This window comes from Ammospiza nelsoni, chromosome 5, assembly GCF_027579445.1.
Source record: "Ammospiza nelsoni isolate bAmmNel1 chromosome 5, bAmmNel1.pri, whole genome shotgun sequence".
Classification (NCBI taxonomy): domain Eukaryota; kingdom Metazoa; phylum Chordata; class Aves; order Passeriformes; family Passerellidae; genus Ammospiza; species Ammospiza nelsoni.
Window position 1 is genome coordinate 61,239,239 of NC_080637.1, and position 9,083 is coordinate 61,248,321.

Genomic DNA, 9,083 nt, shown 5'->3' on the forward strand with positions numbered 1-9,083 from the left:
TTTCTCCAAGTAGTGAGTTATAATTTTCTTTTATTCAATCATGAAACTGAAAAACCAATACCACAAAATTTCTTCCAAAGCATAAAAACCTCCTGACCTCACTTTGAGGTCATTGCTCAGCTTAAGTTAATGGAGCAATGACAGTGCCATCACCTTGCTCTCCTGGGTAACCTCATCCACACACCTCTCACTGTGCTTCATCACTGCATCACCCAAGTCATGCTGGCTCTGCTTCACAAAAGGTGCATTATACATTGTTCTGCTTAATTCTGCATTCAAGGATTTCACAGGAAATTGCAACAAAATCTCCTACATTAAAAATATCCCACTGTTAACATGTTAAAAAAAAAGTTACATGTGCAACAGAGGCAGTGAAACAGCTGATCTGCTGTTGGTCTGTCAGGAAAAAAGAATGGGTTGATGATTACCTATTTCTAGAGAGAGGGAGAGAGAGAAAAAGAGAGAGAGAAAGAGAGAGAGAAAGAGAGAGAAGAAAGAGAGAGAAGAAAGAGAGAGAAGAAAGAGAGAGAAGAAAGAGAGAGAAGAAAGAGAGAGAAGAAAGAGAGAGAAAGAGAGAGTGAAAGAGAGAAAGAGAGAAAGAGAGTGAAAGAGAGGGAGTGAAAGAGAGGGAGTGAAAGAGAGAGAAAACAAACTCAGTGGTCAGGTTTGATTTTTCAAAAAGCAGATCTTGATCAGGAGCCTGAAGTAAAAGTAAAACACCCCTTATTGCTCTCTACAGCTCCTGAGGAGGGGGATGCAGAGGGAGATGCTCAGCCCTTCTCCCTGTACCCAGTGACAGCACACATGGCAATGGTTCAAAGCTGCAGCAGGGGAGGCTCAGACTGGATATTTGGAGGCATTTCTTTGCCAAGAGGGTGGCCAAGCATTGGAACAGATTTCCTAGAGGTGGACTGTGTTCCATGTCTGTCAGTGTGTAGAAGGCATTTGGTCAATGGCCTTAATAATATACTTTAACTTTGGCCCTAAAGTGGTCAGGCACCTTGGCAAGATGATCTCTGTGGGTCCCTTCCAAACTCAGTCTAGTCCAGTTTATTCTATTAATAACAAAATAATAACAATAATGACAAAAATACTAAAAATTATAAAATTCTAATGAAAGGCTGCCATATCAAATTCATAAGAATAGCAAGAGGGACTGGGTTAGACGTCTGGGAACACTGGTTTGAAGAACAGAAAAAGACAGAATTTGTATTCCTGCAGTGGTTGCTGGTCAGCTGAAGTCCTTCACTGCTCTAAAACGCCAAGTTTCTGTTTCTGATAATGTTTCCAGGTTGCTTTGGATGAGAAAAATTATTTTACCCCATGCAAACAAACATTAAGCAAGTGGAACTGAAGCAATATATTACATGTCAGAGTAAGTTATTAAAAAACCCCAAGCAACCAAAACACCACCTCATCAAATTCTGACAACATTTTATGAAATTTGTGTCTTTTAGAGGTGATCCTAATTTTCCTTGAAACATACCCCAAAATTGTCTTTGACTAGTGGAGGAATTTATTAATTTAACAGGGGAAAACCCTTGGTTTCCCACTGAATTTGAATAAACGAAATCATTCTATAAGGAAAGTTTCCTGCTGTGCAAACAAGAGGATGCTGATGGGACAAAGTTTAGCACAGACTAAGCAGCAAAAGCTGTCAGAATCCTTCACCACCACAGGTACAGGGTTGTTTTGTGAGAGGTGACACCATGGCAAAACCTCTACGTGGAGTCACTCACAGTAATCTCAGGGGACAGAGACAGAAATCTGATGCAAAAACAGTTACCATGTGTTGGTTTCCCAGTAGGAAACCTCTCAGGCTTCTCTCAGAGCTTGACAAGGCTGAGAAACAAGAGCCAGATAGATCAGGGCTTGTGACATCATCTGGAAAAAGCTCAACATCTTACACATTTCTTTAGAGTAACAAATTGTCTCATAGAATTTGACTGGGGATTGCTGAACATGCAGCCTAGCATGTCAAGGCAGGGAAAAGCAGATTCTCAGTTACTTAATCCCAAGCTCTCTGAATTCAAGGAAAAAGCTCTCATGGACCAGTAGATTGTGGAGGACGCCCCAGGGTCTGGTTTTGGCCAGATGTTGATTTTTGAAGCGCTACATGCGCTGATGCAGAGACTTCCTTCTCAGTTTTAGTAATGGGCATTTATTTCCCTTTGCTAGTAAGCCACTCTCAGCTCTGGATAACCCAAGACTCAACTCTTACCCAAAAGGCTTCACAGGGGAAACCTTTGGGATCACAGCATGCTTTGCAGCTGAAACACATTTTATTTTTGTATGTAGAAAGCACACATCTTCTGCAGGGCCTTAATGTTTTTAAAGAGAAATCTCCAATAGTCTGAAAAGTCTCTGGGAGCTCTTTTCTTTTTAATTTAGAAAGGTGGTGTTGGGCTGACACTGGCAAGCAAACTCATATTTATGAAGGGCCCTCTCAGTGTCCCATGAAATCTGCCATTTCCCTCCATGACAGTCAGCACTATCTGTCACGAGAACACAACCCCTGGGACAGGAGCCCCCGTGCTGCTCTCGCTGCAAACAGATGTGCGCGTTCCCCAGCTCGGAAAGTCACGGCCGCGTCTTGGCAGAGAGCTGCAGCTGCACATCTGCAGAGGGGAAAAGCTTTCAGCAACAACTACAGGGGGATCTCATCCTCCCCCCCCCGCCTGCAGAGCAAGCTCAGCATTTGTTCCTCTCCAGATGACACCCCGATGGGTTGATTTAATCACTCACACATGCATGCCTATCCACAATGCTTCCAAAATACCAGGCCTGTGACTGCATCTCACCTGAAGTGCTCACAGCAACAGGGCTTATCAGCAAGAGGCCTTGCAGGGTAAGAAGAGAAAATCCATGTTCAAGGGGGCTGCTAATATAAAATGATTCTGCAGAATACAGTGGGCGAGTGAGAGACCACTTGTGATGAGGAGAACACCTAAGCACATGCTTGATTTTAGGTCTGTGCTCAAAGCGTATCACTGTCTTCAATCAGACTGTGTGAAGCTCAGTTCCAAACTTCCCAGGGCAGGAATGATGCACTGGGTGGATTGAAGCATGTGCCTGACCTACATGTCTGCCTAAACGATTCACCAGACTGGGGACACAGTACAGAATATTTAAATGCAGCAGGAGGCACAGAAACACTTCACCACTTTTATTCCCAAAGGGAAATCTAATTAAAACACAGAGCATCTAGCCATTTAAAGTTATTCTGCTTACAAAGAAACAGCAAGTCTTGCTCCCTGAAACAGTCTCTCCAGTGGGTTGCCAGAGTCCCCAATAAGTTTCTGGAAACACAACTATGTGCCTGAACTTGGCCAGGAGCCAGCTGCTCTCTGGGATCTGTAGGATCAGGAGTCTCAAGGTCTGGCAGGGTCTCATCCAGAACTCTTTCAACCACTTCCAAGTGAGGTGGCACCTTTCCCCACTCAAGCTGCCCCTGACCATCACCAGCTCTTGACATTTTAAGTGTCTGGGCCAGATTTTCAAATGAGCTCAGAGCAAAGTTTTTGTGAGTGCTTCTCCAAGACCAGCTTTTCTGCCAGGCACAGTCTCCTGCACAGATATCCTACCAAAGCCTTTCCAAGCAAGGCCAGCACCCCACATGCTGAACTGTTCAGCCAGTCTGATTACTTACCATGATGCCAGATGAGGAGGTGGGCATTGGAAATCACAGCTGCCAGCACCTCCTGGCAGAATCCATCTTTAACTAGGCTCCATTCAGATCAACAGTTCTCTGCTGTACATATTCTAGAGGGAATGAGAGCAGTGGAACAAACCTCCACCAGCATTTGCCATGCTGTTTTACAGAGGAGGCAAGACTGGCCACAGTTAAAGGATGAAAACAAAGCAGTGCTCCTACAATGGCTCACATGGCAGCACCAAGTCCCAGAGTCCACTCCAGGCATCACAGAGAGCTGACCCACAGCTGCCTTACCTGTCTAGCTTCCTTCCTTTTGCCTTTTCCTCTGCTTTTCCATCACACTTCCCAAAATGGTCCAGGCCCCTTACTCACGCTTCTAGATGGGATCTTGTCAGCACTGCACATGGAGCCAAGTGCATGAAGAGCCCAGGGGATGGCCAGGGCCATCTGTTACAGGCTTTTTTCTCTCTGTGAGCTGGTGTTTTTATTTTAACTCCCTCTGCTTCTGGGCCCCTCTTCATCTCTGGCTCCTCCCATCTCCCTCTCTCTGCTCATGAGGACAGAGTTTCCACGCTGGCCCTGGGCCAGCACATGTATGGGCAAAGGCAGAGCTCAGGAAAAGCCATCTTCTGCTCCCTTTCATCACGTAAACACTGCCAGTTCCCAGCCCAGGAGCACAGGGCTGAGCCAGAGTGCAGGGGACTGAGGAGCAGCAAGTCCTGCCCAGGCTGGACATGGCAGCTTGGCTGCAGGGCAAACATCTTCCTCCCAGCCCTCCTGCTCGAGTGAGCAGCCTGAGCCTTTACCCCAGCCAAGGAGGCAGACACAGACACATCTCACATTCAGCAGAGGTCATGTGTAACAAACAGCACATGCAGGTAACCGTCAAGCCAAATTCTGGTTTGTGCCAGCCACTAAAAACAAAGAAACCAAAAGACCCCAAGCAAAGCTGACTGGCAGTGCCCCAGCACTGGGATGAGAATCTTGCCCTAAGAAGGCCTCAGAGGTGTGCTAGCTCCTAACAAGTTTAGTCAGTAAAAACTGACTTAATCAGTCAGTTAAATCACCACTTAAATCACCACTAACTCTTGCACCTATTCTGCTAAATCCTTGAAAGTAACATTCTGCCAGCTGCAGCTGGTTTCCCTAACCTGGGGAGGGGAAAAAGCACTGAAGCAAAGAATGAAGATTATACCAGCATTCATTCCAGCAGGACATTACTCTTTCAAGCCTCTGCCCTTCCAACTATGCTTGACTTCCTTCAGCTTTACCATGGGGTAGTACTGTTTTCAAAAAAGACAGAAATTTTGTCCTCAATACATGTTATCTGCATTAAAGAAAGGAGTCACAGGGTTTCAAGCTTCTTGCAAGGAAGATTTCCCATGAGCCCCCTTTTGGGGTTTTTGTTGCACACACAGAGCACCCCACATTTGCCCAGCAAATGTTTAGGCAATGTATTTACCTCAAAGCAGTACAAACTCAGGGGGTTTCAGGACAGGATCACCCAGCCATCATGCCAGGGTTATCCCAAGAGCAGTCAGTCCCTGTGAGCAGCTCCAAGGGTGACAGGCTGGAACCACACCACAGGGTTCAGAGCTGCTCAGAGCTGTCACAGCACAGACTGGACCATCATGATGGCAGAGCCCCAAAGGTGTCTTGCTGCCATGAGCTCCCAGCTCAATGAAAGACATAAACTGGTGAAAACTCACATGAGTGGCTGTAAGAATCCACTGCTTTCATCAGGAAAGGCCTGGGGAATTATGGCTTTCACCTCATCAGCCCCGCATCCTCAGACACGGAGCACCTTGCCCCAATTGGGTGGTGAAACATGTAAAGGCTGGGAGAGATCTTGAACAGGATCAGCCTATAGGACCTTATTTATTTATGTAAGACAGTGCTGATGCCTTTTAGTGCTTTATATCAACCTTGAACTGACCCTCAGCCTGCTCTGTGCTGAGCTTCCACAAAAGGACACATGTCTCGGTTGAAATCTCAGGACACAGAGGTCAGAGATCCCAGGGACTCTGGACTGTCTTAGACACCCACTTCAAGGCCACCCAAGGCCCCTGCAGAAGCCACATTTCAATGTAGCACAGCCATTTCAACACCATTTCAAAAGCACAGCCTTCCTGAGGCTGGGAGCTCAGCGATACAGTCACCCTCACTAAAACCTGGGCTGAAGCCACCCCCAAACATTGTGCATATCCTACATTTCAGCCTTTGCTTCAGCTTCCAGGAGCTGATAAAGCATCTCCAAGGTGAAGACCAGAAAAAAAATCCCATCAGCAAAATCAACATGCTGTTGCCCTTTCCACTGCACTTCAGAGTACAGTCAAGCAAACACAGTTTCTTTTCCTCCTTTGTGCAGTGAAACAGTGCTTACAGATACCTCAGACACAATGTTATTTGAGCTGTATCTAAGCAAAGCCAGGATCACTCATTTACTGTCAGGACTTGAATGAAACAAGAAATTGCTTTCCAGCTCCATCCCACTCCCTCCTTCCCTCGGGAGAGTCTTCTCAGCCTGAAAGGAACTGCTATGCAAGTGCATTAAAAGTCCTATTTCAGCATTTCTTTCATAGTAGAGGCCTCTTCCAGCCAGCTCTTGGGATCCTGCCAACAGACATATCAGCCACTAGTACTCCAATCCTTCTGCTAAAAAACACTTCCCTAAAGAGCTTGCACCCCACTTCTGAAGGCCTGAGACCATCACAATTAACCAGCTTCAACAAGGGTTTAACACAGGTTCTTCCCCACTCCCATGGGTTTAATGGGGCTCTACACAGCCTTTTCTCCCCTTGGTGTGGCCCCCACTTAGGAAGGAGCAGCTTCCACACAGCTCCAATCAGGAAATAAATGTCAGGTGTTACAAAAGGAAGGGAGGACCAGCTGCTTTGAATGATGCATTCAGGGGATCCAAAAGAACTTATCAGACACTTCCGAAATATCCAGCATCTCTCCATCTTTAAGAGACTGGTTCTGTTGTGTGATGATTTCATCAGCAAATTTCTTAAACTTGGGGAAGGATCAAGCTTGCTTCTGTGCTCCCAGAGTGCCAAGCAAAATAGAGATTTTAAGTCCTGTCTGTATGAATTAGCTGTCATGGCTGATATTAAGAATAACTCGTTGGAAAAGCTACTCCTGGATTAAGACCATCTCTGAAAAACAAAGTTTATGGGGTCTTTATTTATTATCTCCTTGTCAAAATGAACATTTCTAACATGTAAATACAACAGGCATGGGAGAAAGACAAGCCTATTGTAAGTGTTTGACAAAGGATCTAAATGTTCTTCTTGTTTCTGGAGAACAGAAAGTACACACAGAAGTTGTCTTTGCAGACAAAATGTCCTAAAAGCTTTCCCAGGGCAGTGAGCTGGGGGCAGCACTGAAAGGAGCAGCACTTTGGGACTCTCCACATGCACTTGTGCTCTATAAGGAGTGCTGCACTTTGGATGTGAGCTGATGAACAGGGAGAATCTTCTGCGTGCACTGCTCGGACATGGACGTGCTGAAGGCTTCAGCACACAACCTTCTCACCCACGCAGGCAGAGTGGTCCCAGCAGAGCCATAAATCTTCCCTCTGCTCTCTGCATCCCTGGCCACTCCAGCGCCCTTTGTTTTCAGTGCCTTCTCTTCCGTTTCTCAAAAAGGCGCCTTTTTACCCTGGGAAATCCTGTGGCTTTCCTCTCATTTCCATTCTTAGCATTTTCAGTTGTTTCCAAGCCTGACCCAACATAGTAGTTATCCATTTTCACAGGCTGAAACACTGCCTGGATTATTTTGAAAACCCAAACAACAACCAAGCAAAACTTCTCAAACCCAACATGCACCAAACCCCACAAACACTACCCCAATGACAACAATTCAGAGCATAACACAAGGGTGGAGGAAATGCATTCCTTTCCTCTGCCAGGATGCAATAACAACTCCCTTTTTGGTGGTTCAGTACACATTATTGGACCTCACTACCACATACCAAGAACCAGTGGTCAATAAGGTGGCAGCCAACACAGAAAACAGCTTTTTAATCCACCAGCAGCTCCCCTCACAGCAGCAAATAAAAGCCCCATGGAAGTCCCTTTGGTCACCTCTATCCTCCCAGCTGAGCTCCAGGCTGGAGATGCTCTTCTCCAAAAGCAAAAAAACTTAAACAACTACTAAATGGCAAGAGCAAAGGTGGCTGGGAATAACTCAGGGTCAGGAACAACCTGCTGACCTGTCTTGGAAACAAGATGTGTTCTTGTAAAGAGCAGAATTAAGGGCCCATATTAGCACCTAGTCCCTGCACCTGTGAGGAGGCTCCAGTGCAGATCCAGATTGCGGCAGAAAGCCGCAATCCCCATGACCATCACTTTTCCAGCACCAAGCATCAAGAGACATGCTCACTGGACACTCAAAAAGCCAAAACTTCTAAAAGTGTCCCAAATACACCTGGCGTGGTTTTGCGTCCCAGTTTGCATTTGACGCGTTGGGACCACAGCAGCAGCCGAGTGTAACTTCTTGTTCCCTTCCCAAACAACATTCCCTTCTACCAACTCCCTGTCCATTAGCACCCATCATCCTTGGGTACAAGAGAGGGAAGGCAAGAAAGCGTTTTTCCCCCCAGGACAGGTGAATACTCCCACTGATCCCCACCGTGATAAGCCACAGGCTGCACACAACTGCAGGCACTCCTTCCAGCCGAAGGCAAAGGAAGAGGAAAGCAGGCTATCCAGGGCAGAGAGAGAAGGGCAGGGCTAATATCCACGGGGATTCAGGGTTTTGGGAACCGAGAGCTCGGGCTGTTTGCTCCGGCAGGGCCCGGGCTTCCCCCAAAGAATGTGCTTAGCGTTTCCTCCTCTGTTTTGTGCTGGAGACCGAGGCAGGGCTGAGTTCACTCAGGGGCCCCGTGCTGGGTGGCGGGGCTGCCGCTGCTCCTCCGCCCCACGGCTCCCGGCCCGCTCGGCTTTCCAGCAGCAGCCCCGGTCCCCTCGGCCCCTCAGCCCGGGCCGAGCCCCGCTCCGGCAGCGGGCCCGGCCCCCCGCGCCCGCCGGGAGCAGCAGCCGCCCCGTCCCGGCGGGAAAGCGGCTCTCGGTGCCCGGGAGCGCGGGGGGACTCGGGTGGCGGCCCCCGCTTTCCCTCCCTGCAGCCGGGATGAAGAAAAGCCAAGTTGGGGCGCGGAAGGGAAGAGGGAATTCGGAATTTTTTTGGAGCGGCACCTCTGCCCGCTGCTCTATCGCGTTAGCGTTCTCTCGGCGCCTGCCTACCTTCCTCGGCGGCGGCAGCGGAGCGGGAGGGCCGTGTCCCGGCATGACGGCGGCGGCGCCCGGCGCCGGGCTGGCGGCTGCGGACCCGCGGCTGGGGGCTCCCGCCCGCCCCCCGCCGCCACCGGCCCCGGCCCCGGCCGCCCTCCGGCGGGAGCGCCGCCCCGTCCCGTCCCGCCCCGCCG

General features: G+C 48.5%; 1 protein-coding gene across 3 annotated transcripts in view; it reads right to left on the bottom strand.

Moving 5' to 3' along the window:
• The window catches only part of DENND2A (DENN domain containing 2A), a 56,890-nt gene extending 47,852 nt beyond the window's left edge, over positions 1-9,038 (bottom strand). For all 3 annotated transcript variants that reach the window (XM_059472139.1, XM_059472138.1, XM_059472140.1), the window contains exon 1: positions 8,902-9,038. The gene's annotated coding sequence lies outside the window, so the exon portion shown is untranslated. The remainder of the gene's footprint in view (positions 1-8,901) is intronic.
• Positions 9,039-9,083: the final 45 nt, after the last annotated feature.